The sequence below is a fragment of the Paramisgurnus dabryanus genome, chromosome 12, assembly GCF_030506205.2.
Source record: "Paramisgurnus dabryanus chromosome 12, PD_genome_1.1, whole genome shotgun sequence".
Lineage (NCBI taxonomy): Eukaryota > Metazoa > Chordata > Actinopteri > Cypriniformes > Cobitidae > Paramisgurnus > Paramisgurnus dabryanus.
In genome coordinates, this window is record NC_133348.1 from 19,833,631 (window position 1) to 19,846,561 (window position 12,931).

At 34.6% G+C, this 12,931-nt stretch overlaps 2 long non-coding RNA genes across 10 annotated transcripts; one reads left to right on the forward strand and one right to left on the reverse strand.

Moving 5' to 3' along the window:
* Positions 1–933: 933 nt before the first annotated feature.
* Positions 934–7,796, reverse strand: LOC135748124 (uncharacterized). Of its 2 annotated transcripts, XR_012334724.1 has the most exons (10): positions 7,308–7,796; positions 6,147–6,217; positions 5,862–6,021; positions 3,997–4,056; positions 3,856–3,900; positions 3,012–3,085; positions 2,865–2,918; positions 2,456–2,627; positions 2,241–2,344; positions 934–1,555 (listed from the first exon to the last, which is right to left on the reverse strand). It is a non-coding gene; the product is annotated as an uncharacterized lncRNA (long non-coding RNA). The 2 variants fall into 2 exon arrangements; XR_012334723.1 differs by having other exon boundaries at positions 5,862–6,217; positions 7,308–7,793.
* LOC135748127 (uncharacterized) lies at positions 2,464–10,128 on the forward strand. Of its 8 annotated transcripts, none has more exons than XR_012334719.1 (11): positions 2,464–2,600; positions 2,884–2,936; positions 3,029–3,103; positions 4,009–4,074; positions 4,530–4,593; positions 4,735–4,820; positions 4,921–5,009; positions 5,875–6,810; positions 7,805–7,920; positions 8,542–8,978; positions 9,871–10,128. It is a non-coding gene; the product is annotated as an uncharacterized lncRNA (long non-coding RNA). The 8 variants fall into 8 exon arrangements; XR_012334722.1 differs by lacking the exons at positions 4,530–4,593; positions 4,735–4,820 and having other exon boundaries at positions 8,542–8,625; positions 8,763–8,861; positions 8,942–8,978; XR_012334718.1 differs by lacking the exons at positions 4,530–4,593; positions 4,735–4,820 and having other exon boundaries at positions 8,542–8,861; positions 8,942–8,978.
* Positions 10,129–12,931: the final 2,803 nt, after the last annotated feature.

Consider the following 12,931-nt stretch of genomic DNA (forward strand, 5'->3'; position numbering starts at 1 on the left):
GTTAATACAACTTTTTACAGTGTAATGTATGCAGCTTTAAAGGAAAATATTTTTTTAAGCCCTATTTAATAAAAATAACACAGAATTATGTTTGAAACAAAGTAAGTTAAACAATTTCAACTTGTTTTCATAAGTTATGTGAACTTATTACAAGTCAACACTTAAAATATTAGGTTGAATTGACTTTCAAAACCAAGCTGTTTTAACTTCATGCTAAAACTTTGCATAGTTGAGCTGCCTTAATCTGACTTTTTCTATGTTTAAGTGCCATAATTGGGTCCCAAGTGCTTCTATCAACCTAGAAAATTTAAAAAAGATCAACCCAGAAACTTAGTTTTGGTAAACCATTCTCTGGAAGCATGTGAAAAAATAGGTTATTGGAAATGTGGCTCCCCTGTGATGTCAGAAGGGGATAATACCACCCCTTAATCTGCACTATCCAACCACAGCACTGCCATTTAGTGCAGAAATCAGCTCATTTGCAATTTAAAGGACACACACAAAAATGGCACATTTTTGCTCACACCTACAAAGTGGCAATTTTAACATGTTATAATAAATTATCTATATGGTATTTTGAGCTAGAACTTCACATACCAACCCTGGAGACACTAAAGATTAATTTGACATCGTAAAAAAGTCTCTTGAAATGTCCCCTTTAAAAACATCCGGCACTGACATATCCTGACATATTGAGTGCCCTTATTTTGTCTCAAGAGTCATACCAATATTGTAAGGTATGTTTGTAAAAACAACTTAATTGTCCTATACTGTAACTAAGCCCTATAGCACCAAATTAATCTAAACACTTTCCAGGAAACTGCCCCTAAATGTTTTTAAAAGAAACTGTGAGCAGAATATATATTTATTATTTTACATTTAAGAACATATTGAGTGGTGCTTGTAATTATGAAATCTGAAAACCTCCCCAGATAGCACACGTACGTCTCAGATACGTATCTGCGAGGTAATCACTCAGATTTCCATTCCGTCTGGAAAACGTATTATAAAGGTCGTTTGCCCATATGAATTACATATCTGAGACGTACGAGCCCAGCCGTTTTGAAGACGCTTTTAAGATCTTTTCAAGACGCTTGATATTTAGAATGATGGTTAGCAGATGTTTCTAAGATATTTCCAAGATGTTTCTTAGATCTTTAAAAGATCTTTATAAGAGCTTTAATCGAGCTCTTTCTAAGATGTTTCTGAGAGCTTTAAACGACGATTAAAAGATCAAATAAATTGCTCTAAACTACATCTACACAGTTATACACACATATTATTACAAAAAATAATTGACAACAATTAAAACAGTATTTTCAATCAAACAGGCAGTTGATTGCGTAAAATTTATTAAAATTAGACAAAGGCAAACATTCATAAGATGCATATTTACACGAGTGTATGCAAAAAAGCAACGTTTTTCTATAACATACAAAGAAACACAATATCTTTAAATTAATCAAATGCTTCCTCGGGCAAAGAACATCTTGGATGGAATTTTCTGCGTCTCCTTCAGTGATAGACTGACGGATTCTTCATCTGCAGCTGCATTCTAAAAGAAACCATTAAAAAAATAAGGAAAAATTAATTTTACAAACTATGTCATATGTTTTCTTTGTTTCCTCAATATAACTCTGATTAGAATGTCAAACAAAGATAAAATCATCCGTATTAATCGTCAATATCGTGTATATTATTAATATGAGCGTCTTTGCGTTAAATTCGTGCTACACCACACCATGCACTTATATCGACGACGCAATGCAAAAGAAGAAGGGCAAGAAAGAAACTGTCCTGGTCTGGCGATTTAAGGGGACATTTGTTTAAGGTATGTAGTAATAATACATTTTAATAATGCTGAGTGTGGGATCAGTTAACTAAAAGTTTCGTTGATAATAAGCAATGTATGTACAGTAACTAGCTGGCTCACGTTAGATATTTTATGCACGTGTCTGTGGTAATTTTAGGTTGTTGATAGTTAATTTCACTGATAGTTTGAGCCTCGTGTAAATTTCTTAAAAAGCTGTAATTATTATTTTATTTAACATTATTATGTTTTCTGTCAAGACTGATATTTATTTATATATATTTATTGACGTTGATATGTAAACTTAACCTACTCAGTTGTACTTGACTAATGCAATAATGACAGGTCCACCAGTTTAGTTTAAGTATATTGTAAAACATTTGAACAAAACAACATTTGGACATAACATACACACATTGAACATGCATACCTCGCTTGTGTTTCCGCCTGCATCAATTTAGTTGTATAGCTGCATTGCTGGTTAACACCTCTGGGCAGATTCTCCATGTTCTTATTTTATGTGTAGCTGCTCACCTTAAACAGATACAGTACATTGAAGTAATGTTTTAACACAAATTAAGCCCTATAATATTGTTTATGTTTACAATAATTGGTCAAAAGTTTGACGGATAAAATGGTTCTTACCATTCTCTATATAAGCCCCTCTGTTAACTTTTGTTCGAGCCTGTCTAGATCTTTTATCAGTCTAGAAAGATGTTGGAGAAAAGACATCATCCTCTTCTATAATCTCCATCTGTAATTGGACTAACAACTGGACCAGTGAATGCAGGTGACTCCAACATTGTCTTGTTTACAGCTGCAATATCAAAAAATAATTGAATTGAGGCTTTTTATATACATTTAATATTTTTTATTAAAATTCATAATGAGCATGTGTGTACATTGATTTAAAACAGTACTCAAGACTGTAGATTTACTGTGAGGTTTTGAATGTTGGACGGACCATCAGACCTGCATCTGCCTCGGACATGTTGATGTTTAGCTAATGAAGATTTTAATACATTTACCTAAAAAAATAAATAAAATAACTTACTCTCCATTCGACCTTGCAGGTCACACCATGGTCTCACGAGTGAAAATGAGTGCTCTGGATTGAACAGAAAAGGTAGTATTACACAGGGTTATGTTGTATTTAAATGCCATGAACAATGCGTTCTTCCTAAAACATATGCTCTTTTACCTTGCATGGTACTTTAGGTGAATCAAAACTCCAACCATCTGTATGAGGGTCTGGAAAAAGGATGCCCCCTGGAGCTGGAAATGATGGATCAGGTCATTTTCATTTGTCACATTTACAAAGAAGCACACTCTTAAGGCTTGCGTTACCCTGTCTGTGGCAAATACACTAGACAAAAGTATTGGGAGGCCTCATTCTAATAAACATGTTTATTTATTCCAGTATGTCCAATCAAAACAAATATAAATGCTATACCATATAATACCACTTCAAAGAGTTTTGTTTTCATTTTTGTTGCAACAGTTTTGTAAGTGCCTTTTTCTGTTCCGAAATGACTACAGCTTCTTGTACAAGTTATTGATAGGTTTAGGTGATGAGTTTTGGGCTAAAAACCTTTGAGTCATATCAAAGGTGTTAGCTGAGTTAAGGTCTGGGCTTTATTCAGACCAGTCAAAGTTCTTCCACACCAGACTGAATCACTCATTTTCTGTTTGAACCTTTCTTTGTTTGTAGGGTCATTCTTCAGTTGGTATTGAAAAGGGCCCTGCCAAAACTCTTGCTATAAATTTAGCATCAAACGGTTTTTCTAGAATATCATATGCTGTAGCATTAAGATTTGTGCTCATGGAAATAAGTAAAGTATTTAAACCTGTTTATTAAAAGGAGGCGTCTCAATAGTTATGTCTATATAGTTTATGTTTGACAAGCCAAAATAAATAGGGCTGCTTCTTTTTAAGAACTTTTGGGTATTTTTAAATCAGCCAGAGGAATAACAGTCCTTAAATGTGTAATGTACTGCCATAATTTCTTAATGATCAAAAGTGAGGTCAGATTCTTCTTAACCTACTGTGTTCTTTCTTGATGGTCAGCTGAGGGTCTCAGGAGAGAAAATCTGTTTCGTATGGTTCAGAGTCAGATATTAACATCTAATATGTAATATCTAGTGATATGTTTTCTTAGATAATGCTGTGAACAAATGCTCTTTTACCTTGAATATCAGGTGGATCCACACTTGAACCATCTGTATGATGATCTGCACCCACTGGATCTGTAAATGGTGGTGCAGGTAAGTTTCACAAGTAAACAGACTCAAATCCTATTCAGACCATTCATGATTTCAGCAATAACCAAGTTTTCTCGTCACAATAAGACTGCATTTACATTGAAATTTTAATGCACAGATCAGATTTTTTTGACTATATTCATTTTTTGTTCTGCTCTTTTTATATTTACATAAGACACGATTCATATCTGATATCTGTGTTAACAATAATTTCCAAAACTGCAGTTAATATGAGTGTCATGATTTGCACTTGAGTTTTGTATTGACTTAAGCCAGGGTCACTGCCAATTTAGGCATGTTTTAATTATGACACTTAAACAATTGTATATGTACTTCGATAAAAGTTTTTGCAATCATGGAAACATAAGTGAATCACAGACAGCATTCTTCTTTTATGAATGTTAAAGACAATAGTGATGTCACTAGCTAGTTTAATTTTCATTTGACCTCCCCCACAGAAAGACACAGCACATCATTATATCGTTGGCTCCGCCCACTGACAATCATAAAGTTGTCATAACAGTAAGATTGTGATGTCAGACAAACATTGTGCAGTTGCTGGCTGTGGAAAATTAGTGTCTTTGTAAGGGTCACAAATAATTTAAAAATATTTATGTTTCAAAATATTGCCCCCCTACCATGAACTAAACTGGACTGTCGCAGAAGTGTAGTAGGGTACGGAGCGCTCACACTAGTCACACCAAACTTTGGATCTACAACATACTTTTGTATGATACAGTATGCATAGTGTGAGTACCCCATAATTTTACTGTAAACCATGCCGCTCCTTAGAGGTTATTTCTACGTATATTTAAAACATTCTTCATCCTCTTGTGATTATTTTTGCAGGTTTCTGAATTGATGTCAGATGCAAAGCAGAAGCTTATTTTCTTCCAGTTTGGCTTCATTGTGGAAAAATGCTGGAAACTAAAATGCAGGTGACATTCTTTTGTTTATTGAAGCTATGACAAATAATTTGTTATTGATTGTACTGTCTGTTTAGTTAATGTTTTATACAGTGTAACTGTTCCTAAACATTGTTCCTCGAGGTCCTCTGCTATTCACATTTTGTATGTCTTCCTTATTTAACAGACCTTATTCAAATCATCAGCTCATTAGTAGAGATCTTCATGAACTGAACTGAGGCTGTGTCCAAATGTTCACACTTGTTGTCTTTGCACTAGACTACTTACATTACCTTTTTTTAGTATTCTAGTGGGCGTGAAGATCCCAAGCGTGCATGTAGAATTATTCACCATATGGGACACACTTAGCATTTGTAAAAATGTCAATCCAGGTAGTGCCAGCAATTTGCACCAAAACGTATTTGTGTTTTATTTACTACTTTTAATTTATATTTAACATTTTTAAGTTTTTCTGTAAATAAAATTAACACTCTGAAATTAACATTTGCTAAACTTAAAGATTATTATCTACACTTATCTCAAACTTTTAGATGCAGAATTCTTTGCTCCTGTAAAAAAGCTCTTTGTTTTGAGTATGTAGCTTTATTAAAGTGTATTATTTATTCAGTAGTCCCTAAATAAAAAACACAATGTTGCAGTTGCAGATGTTTCACAAAATACATAACTATAATGCAGTGAACACTATAGAAATGTTAACATACAATTAAAAGTCTCATGCTTTACATCCAGAACATGATGCACGATGGGATGCACAAAGTGATATTTGGACTCAGTCTGTCAGATCAAAAAGACATACAGAATGCACAAAGCAGTGGGACTCCATGAACAGAGTTGAGAACCACTGCTGTAACTCATTATGCTTACCTGACTCATGCAGAATTCTGGCCTGGTGTTTGGTCCCCCCGTTCTCTGGCTTGTGTCTCCATCATCATTACACTCTTGTCAGTGTAATAGTATCGTCGTCTGCGTACCAGGACTTTGTTACTCAGCTGTCCCTTCTCCTTCAAACTACATTTTTGTCAAGCTGCAACAAGTTGAAATACATAATTATTAACGTTTAAGGATTTTGATGTATGAACTATGTAACAAAAGCAAAAAATTTATAGACATTCTATTAAGAAATTACCTTTTTGTTGTTTGTTTACTGACCTTTCAACCATATTGCATTTATAATTGATCATCATACCTTTGGTCTATTGTTAACAGGCTACTGTAGCAAACTTTGAACAAAGTCAAACAAAAAAAGAGAAAAAATTATAAATGCTGAATGTGTCTCATCTTAAATACATTGTTGTTGTTTTTTTTATTCAATTTGGATGTTTTGATGATTTAAGGAAAATGTACGTAGCATAAATTGATGTTTTAAATCAGAGTTTGTGAATGACACTTAATCATTAACAAACATTTAAAAAGGTTTATTACAATACTAATTGATAATATTAATGTACTAATCTTGTTTTGTTACACCCTAAATCATTAGCTACCCCAGTTACAAGCATGAGTTTTTGACTTCATGCAGACATCCGCAGACATCGAAGTACCGCGAGAGTGGTTCAAAAGCCCAGGAAACAGTGTAATCACGCGGTACTGTGATGTCATACTGGTTAACGCTTAGCCACGTGAAGCCGGACACAAGGGCTGCACTAATCTTTGGGCTAGAGTAGCCTGTGGTTTTTGAGGCTTCCGTGTGTCGTCGCGTTAAACGATCGCAGAACGATTTATTTCTCTTTTTCACCTCGATTTTGGCCTCTTGTGATTTACCAAAACCAACATGTGGAGTAACAACGCTGACGAAGGAGTTTCATCAGTAGAGGTAAGTAACTAACTAACGTTATATGTTATGCATGTAACGTTAGTGGATCTACAGATTGATTGTCGTATATGATCATTATTTTTTTGGTTTGTTTGTTTGTAACGTTTATCAATGCAAGGCAATATCGAGCTGCAAATCCTGAAGGCAAGGCACGTTGAACATGTAACGTTAAGTAACTTTTCTCAGTGGTGGTGGGGTAAACATTAGCTAGCCTAGACCAACACCTGTTTAACTTAAAGTTAAGTTACTTGAGTTATAAAATGTGTCTTCCCGCCCCGACTTGCTTGGAGTAAGTTAACGTTATGTAAACGACCTGTATTCACAAGAAGCCTTTTATAGCGAAGTGGTTTGATAATTGAGTTAATATATTTTATCAGTTGTATTAACGTTAGCTATAAAGTTATTTATATCTGTGAATTAATTCGTATTTTATCAGTTTCTAACAACACATGCATGACAAAAGGCTAACGTAACGTTACTAACGTTAAGTTACTTACCAACAAAAAAAAAACTGACAGACAAATTAACTTAAAGCCGACAATTAAAAAAAAAACATATTATAAATGAACATAAACGTTATGTTTACTAATTATATTATTTACATGTAAATAATGATGTTAAATGCGAAGAAAATGTTGAAGGGTGCCTGAGGGAATAACGGTCATATGATGAAAATGGCGGTCACGTGACGTACGAATGGCCTCGCGACCAGCTGGCGCTTGCGCGACAGAATAAGGGTCAACTTCCTGCTCCAACCTGCAATTTGAATGCAGGGATAATAACAAATAACCAAAGTTTAATAATATTGCTGGATTTTTTTTATAATGCTTAATAAATGATGCGTGTAAATTTACACATATTTATTACGTCACTGACATTGTTTTTTTATTGCGTTTATTTCTTTTATATTAATTGAAAATGAAAACCTTATTTAATTTACCTAAATTTGTTTGTGTTTAATACTGATTTATGTTGTTTTTCTGTTTAATATTAGTGTGTCCTGGTAAACGTGTGCTCGGAAACATGCAGATTACAGTATCTACAGAGCCGACCTTGAGGCTAGTTTTTGCATGACATCCACTGATGGATAATCTGTTTACCTAAAAACAGGTAATGTATAAACATTGCAAATATAATGAATTCACAAGTATATAATTTCACAAATATTAAATATTATTTACAATTAGTATTAATGATGTACATATTAAATTACATATTATACATGTTCAGTTGTTCTGTTAAGTTATTTGAAGGATATGCATGGTAGATCAATTAGATTATCTTCCTCACTATCTATAAGCAGCATGCTATATAAATGTTCCACTTAAAGGTGTAGCGGAGGATTTTCTCGAATTTTAGAAAATAAATGCCTTCTCCACTTTTAAAAAAAAATGCAATAGGCTTTATGCCCAGCTGCACTACTTCCTGAACTTCAGCCAGCCCCTTGTTTCCTGTCTGCCATTATTGGACAAACTGATTAATCCAGGTGTGCCTGACCTCAGTAGTCACAACAACAATAATCAGACACACCTGGATTAATCAGTTTGTCCAATAATGGCAGACAGGAAACAAGGAGCTGGCTGAAGTTCAGGAAGTAGTGCAGCTGGGCATAAAGCCTATTGCGCAACACTCCAGATTGACAACTAGAAGGACCAATAGTTGATCCACCCGGAAAAAGAAAATTTTCCGCAGTACCTTTAATGTTTAATGCTCTTTTACCTTGATTGTTAGGGTGGTGTTCATACAAAGCAACTTATTGCTCTTCTGCTTGAGAGAAAGTTACTGCTGGGGCTCTCCTGCTAAGGTTGTCTAAAGGTTGTCTTAATTCTAAAAGTCATTTATCTGAATATGAAAGGCTTAAGTCATAGCAAGTTTTGAATGAATGACTTCACAATCTGTTTTAATAATGTTTATTTACAATGTATTTTATTCCACTGACCTGAATCGTGCAGAATTCTGGCTTGATGTTTAGTCCACCGATTGTCTTCTCCAACCTCTGAGTGAAGCCACCACGAGTGGTCGTGTTAACCAATTTTTTATCTTAGTGCACAGTGAGTGTGTCTACATAGTCTAAACGCTTAATAAACTGATAACGTGTCATTTAAATGCGTAAAATGGTTTTCTTTTATAGGGTAAAGCCCATAAATGGCAAAAACTGATTGGCACAGGTAGTTATTTGCTCTTAACCCAGATTTTAACATTGCATGTCTTAACGTCTTTTTTGCCATTTCAGATGTGCGCATGTCTCAACCTGTGATAGATAAACTTCACAAATGAAAGTAAATTAAAACACTTGAAACATGTTAATGTAATAAGCTGATTTTTATAATATCATAATAAGATAATTGTCCTCTTATTATGTGCATGTAAACATACTTCATGTCTTTGTTTATCCTTTGTCTCAAGTCACACTGAGTGTGAGAAGTCATTTGTCCAGTGCTGTCGTGAAATCTAATGATAACTGCAACTCATTCAGTCTAACATGATGGTTGAATTACACACAGATAAACACCCACTTTATAGACCACAAGATTTGAGTTCAGTCAGATTAAGATAGTTGATTGAGCGTAGTAGGCATGGGCCGGTATAAGATTCTGGCGGTATGATTACCTTTAGCAAAAATACCATGGTTTTACAGTTTTGCGGTATTGCCATTGCTACACTAAAATTTGTTATTTTTAAATGCCAGGTAAAAATAAAGCCTTTAAATTATATTGTATATAATATTTTCATAATGTATGTTACATGTAAACATCAAATCAATCACATGACTTAATGATTTAATGAATTTTGTATAAATACAGTTCATACCTTGGAGATGGTATCACAGACCATTTTAGTAGTTTTGTAACCTTGACTGTTCAAACCTCGGTATACCTTAAACCGGTAACTAGTCCATGCCTACCGTGTAGTATCTATTATTTAGGTGGTTGACAGGTCTGTTTGCATGTTATTGCATTGGTAATAATTTATTGTTTATAGTCCAATATTGATTGTGAGAATTTTTTCAATTTCCTTAAAAATGTTCTAACATCTTTTTCCTTTCTTTTCTTAATGCAGCACTTCAGGAGAAACCTGCCTGTGATCTGCTAAGATGCACAGATCCAACTCTGGCCCATTGCCATCCCAACACCTCATCTGCCATCAGTTTCGTTTAGTGTTGGTCTATTGCAAAAGTTCTTATAAATTTTAAATGAGACTTTGTGTTAAGCAGGGGTTTCCAAACTTTAAATTCCACAACATATTAAAGGGATACTTCACCGATTTAGCATTCAGCTTTGTATCTGTAGAAACCCGGCAGTATTACTGAATGACCATGTTTCCCTCCATCATTTCCCCCTGAGAGGAGAGATATCTGCATTTTGGTTCTGCAAAAAAGTCCTCCGATGATGCAAAAATCGTCATATTACATCATCAGAGGACTTTTTTGCAGAACCAAAATGCAGATATCTCTCCTCTCAGGGGGAAATGAGGGAGGGAAACATGGTCATTCAGTAATACTGCCGGGTTTCAACAGATACAAAGCTGAATGCTAAATCGGTGAAGTATCCCTTTAAGCCCAGGATACACAGCAGGATTTTTGCTATCCAATAAGACCTTATCACACTGTGTGACAAGGATTGTTTAAACTTCAGCAGTAGACTGTCGATGAAGACACCTATTGCATCTGAGGCTGCGACATCCGTCATCAGCATGCGCTAGTGGTAAACAAATACAGGTATGCAGGTCGTAGAAGCAAACACGTTGTTGATGTGCGTTGATCATGCTGAACTTCTTACACTGTCATAAAACTATCGTAGGACCACCAATTAAGAGCCACGATCACAGAAATCTCCCCGATTGTTTCACGATTGGTAATCTTTCATCTGGGACAGCCAAAAATCGTGCCGTGTGTTATGGGCTTTAGACAGGTGTAGTCTTATAGTATATCAAAACCATTGCTAATAATTAATTGGACAAACCATCACTACAATGCAACACTCACTATCTTACGGTGCGACCCACAAGTGGGTCTTCACCCACAGTTTAAAAACCCTGAGTATGAGAGAGTATGTTGTATTGTAATTAAAGTCACATCTAAGTGTTATGGAGCAGTTTGTCATTATATTCACCGTATTACATGGTTCTTTCAGCAGTTACTCCGTTACAGTGCTCTTAAAGTGTCCTGGTCAGCTTTGGGTCTTGTGAAGTAATCTAATGAAAATGTGATCAATAGCTTTGCAGTATTTTTGTTACACTGTGGCTGTAATCATATTAACACATAGGTTAAACATTTTATTCAAAATTTGGTAAACAAACTAGTCAATATAATTCATGCTGTGATGCTGGATTAAACCTGGTCAAATGAATGTGTATTGTGTTTTCAATTTTTTTATGAGGTTTCTTCATATAAACATTCTCAATATCACCTTTGGTTTGCTCAGAGTTTGTTCAGATGATTTTTAAAACTAAATGTTGTGAAAATGCAAGGTGTGTTACACAATTTCAATGGGTGGCGTGGGGTCAAAACTATCAAAAGTTTCAACCTTAGATATATAACTTGACAAACACACTTAATGTGAGGCACACCCAGTAATTATAATAAGCAGGAATTGCAGTAAGCATTAAAGCAGGGTCACTTTAAGATAATCAGCTTGTTGGCAATTGTTTTATTTAATTAAATGTATAACTTTTTTCATGTCAGACTGATACAACAGTCAGAGGGGCAGTGGCTGTTGGCAATGATGTTCTTGTGTGTTTTGTATTTGTTAATATTTTGTAGTCAGAAAGAGTATGAGATCACCTTTTCTTGTGCATGGTGCTTTATCTAAGTGCCTTTTTAACGTTTTGGACTAAACGCAAAATGTCTATATTGCTTTTTTATTATACGTGATATGGGCTTTTATTAATTATATTTAATTATATTTTTGCTTCAAAATTAATGCGAACCCTTAAAAACCTGTTCACTATATTTTTAAAACAATTAAACAAGACATTTATTTAAAAAATGAAATAAGTTGGAGGTCTTTGCTGATTCGTCTGCGTTTGATCGGATTCAAGACCAAACGGAGATGCATTGCAGGCAGGTAGGATTTAGAATTTTTTAAGATCTTAAATACGTCTTGTAGAGATATGGAAGACGTATTATTCAAGGACGATCGTCAGCAGATGTAAAGATCTTTACAAGACGTATCTGAGACGTACGTGTGCTATCTGGGTCCTCATGAAATTTGATCACAAGAGGTCACAAGAAAAACACACTTGAGGCCATGTTACTAACAGCAAAGTCTTGACTGAATTGTAATCGGAACACCCAAGATGGATGTTAATACCAAGTGTAAACAGGCCTCTGTCAAAACTGCAGAAGATTGATGCTGAAAAACCCTACAACATTTACCAGAAGATATGAATATCTTAAAGCTGACATAGTTCCTAAAATAAGTTGAAACTATATACTTGCAATGTTAAATAGGTCCAATGAGGCTACATGTACCTGGTGCTGTCTTCACGATATCCCTCAGCAAGGTAAAAGCTGCCACACCCTCATTAAGCATTCACCATGTAAAAAAATATGTTATAAATTATATTATAAAATATATAATCATTAGAATAAAGATCATGTTCAGATCATGGTATCGAGTTGATACCATAAATATATGTAAAATTTATTTATCAGTAGTAATGTGTTTCTAAGGACTTTATTTGGACAACTTTAGAGTAAATTTTATCAATATTTTAAGATGTATTCTCAGATGTATCTCAGCCAAATATTGTCGTATTCCAACAAACCATGCATCAATGGAAAGTTTATTTATTCTGCTTTCAGATGATCAATTTTAAGTTTTGTGGTCCAGGGTCACATGGATAAATCAGGTACTTCTTGCTATATGTCTCTTCATGCAGTATGATGACAGTTTTGCATGTGTTTGGCCATGTAAATTTACAGCTGACTGCAGCAGTACAGAGAGGAGAAAAGGTTATTTCACCCTTTGATTAATGGCCTATATGTGAGGAATCAATAAATGTAATCAAAAGGAGAAAACTCTTACTTTAAGACATCACCCGGTTCCCTTCTGAAATTGAGCACATGCTGCTGCCTTCCATATTCAGGTAGCTCTTCACAACCTGTCAATTTCTATTT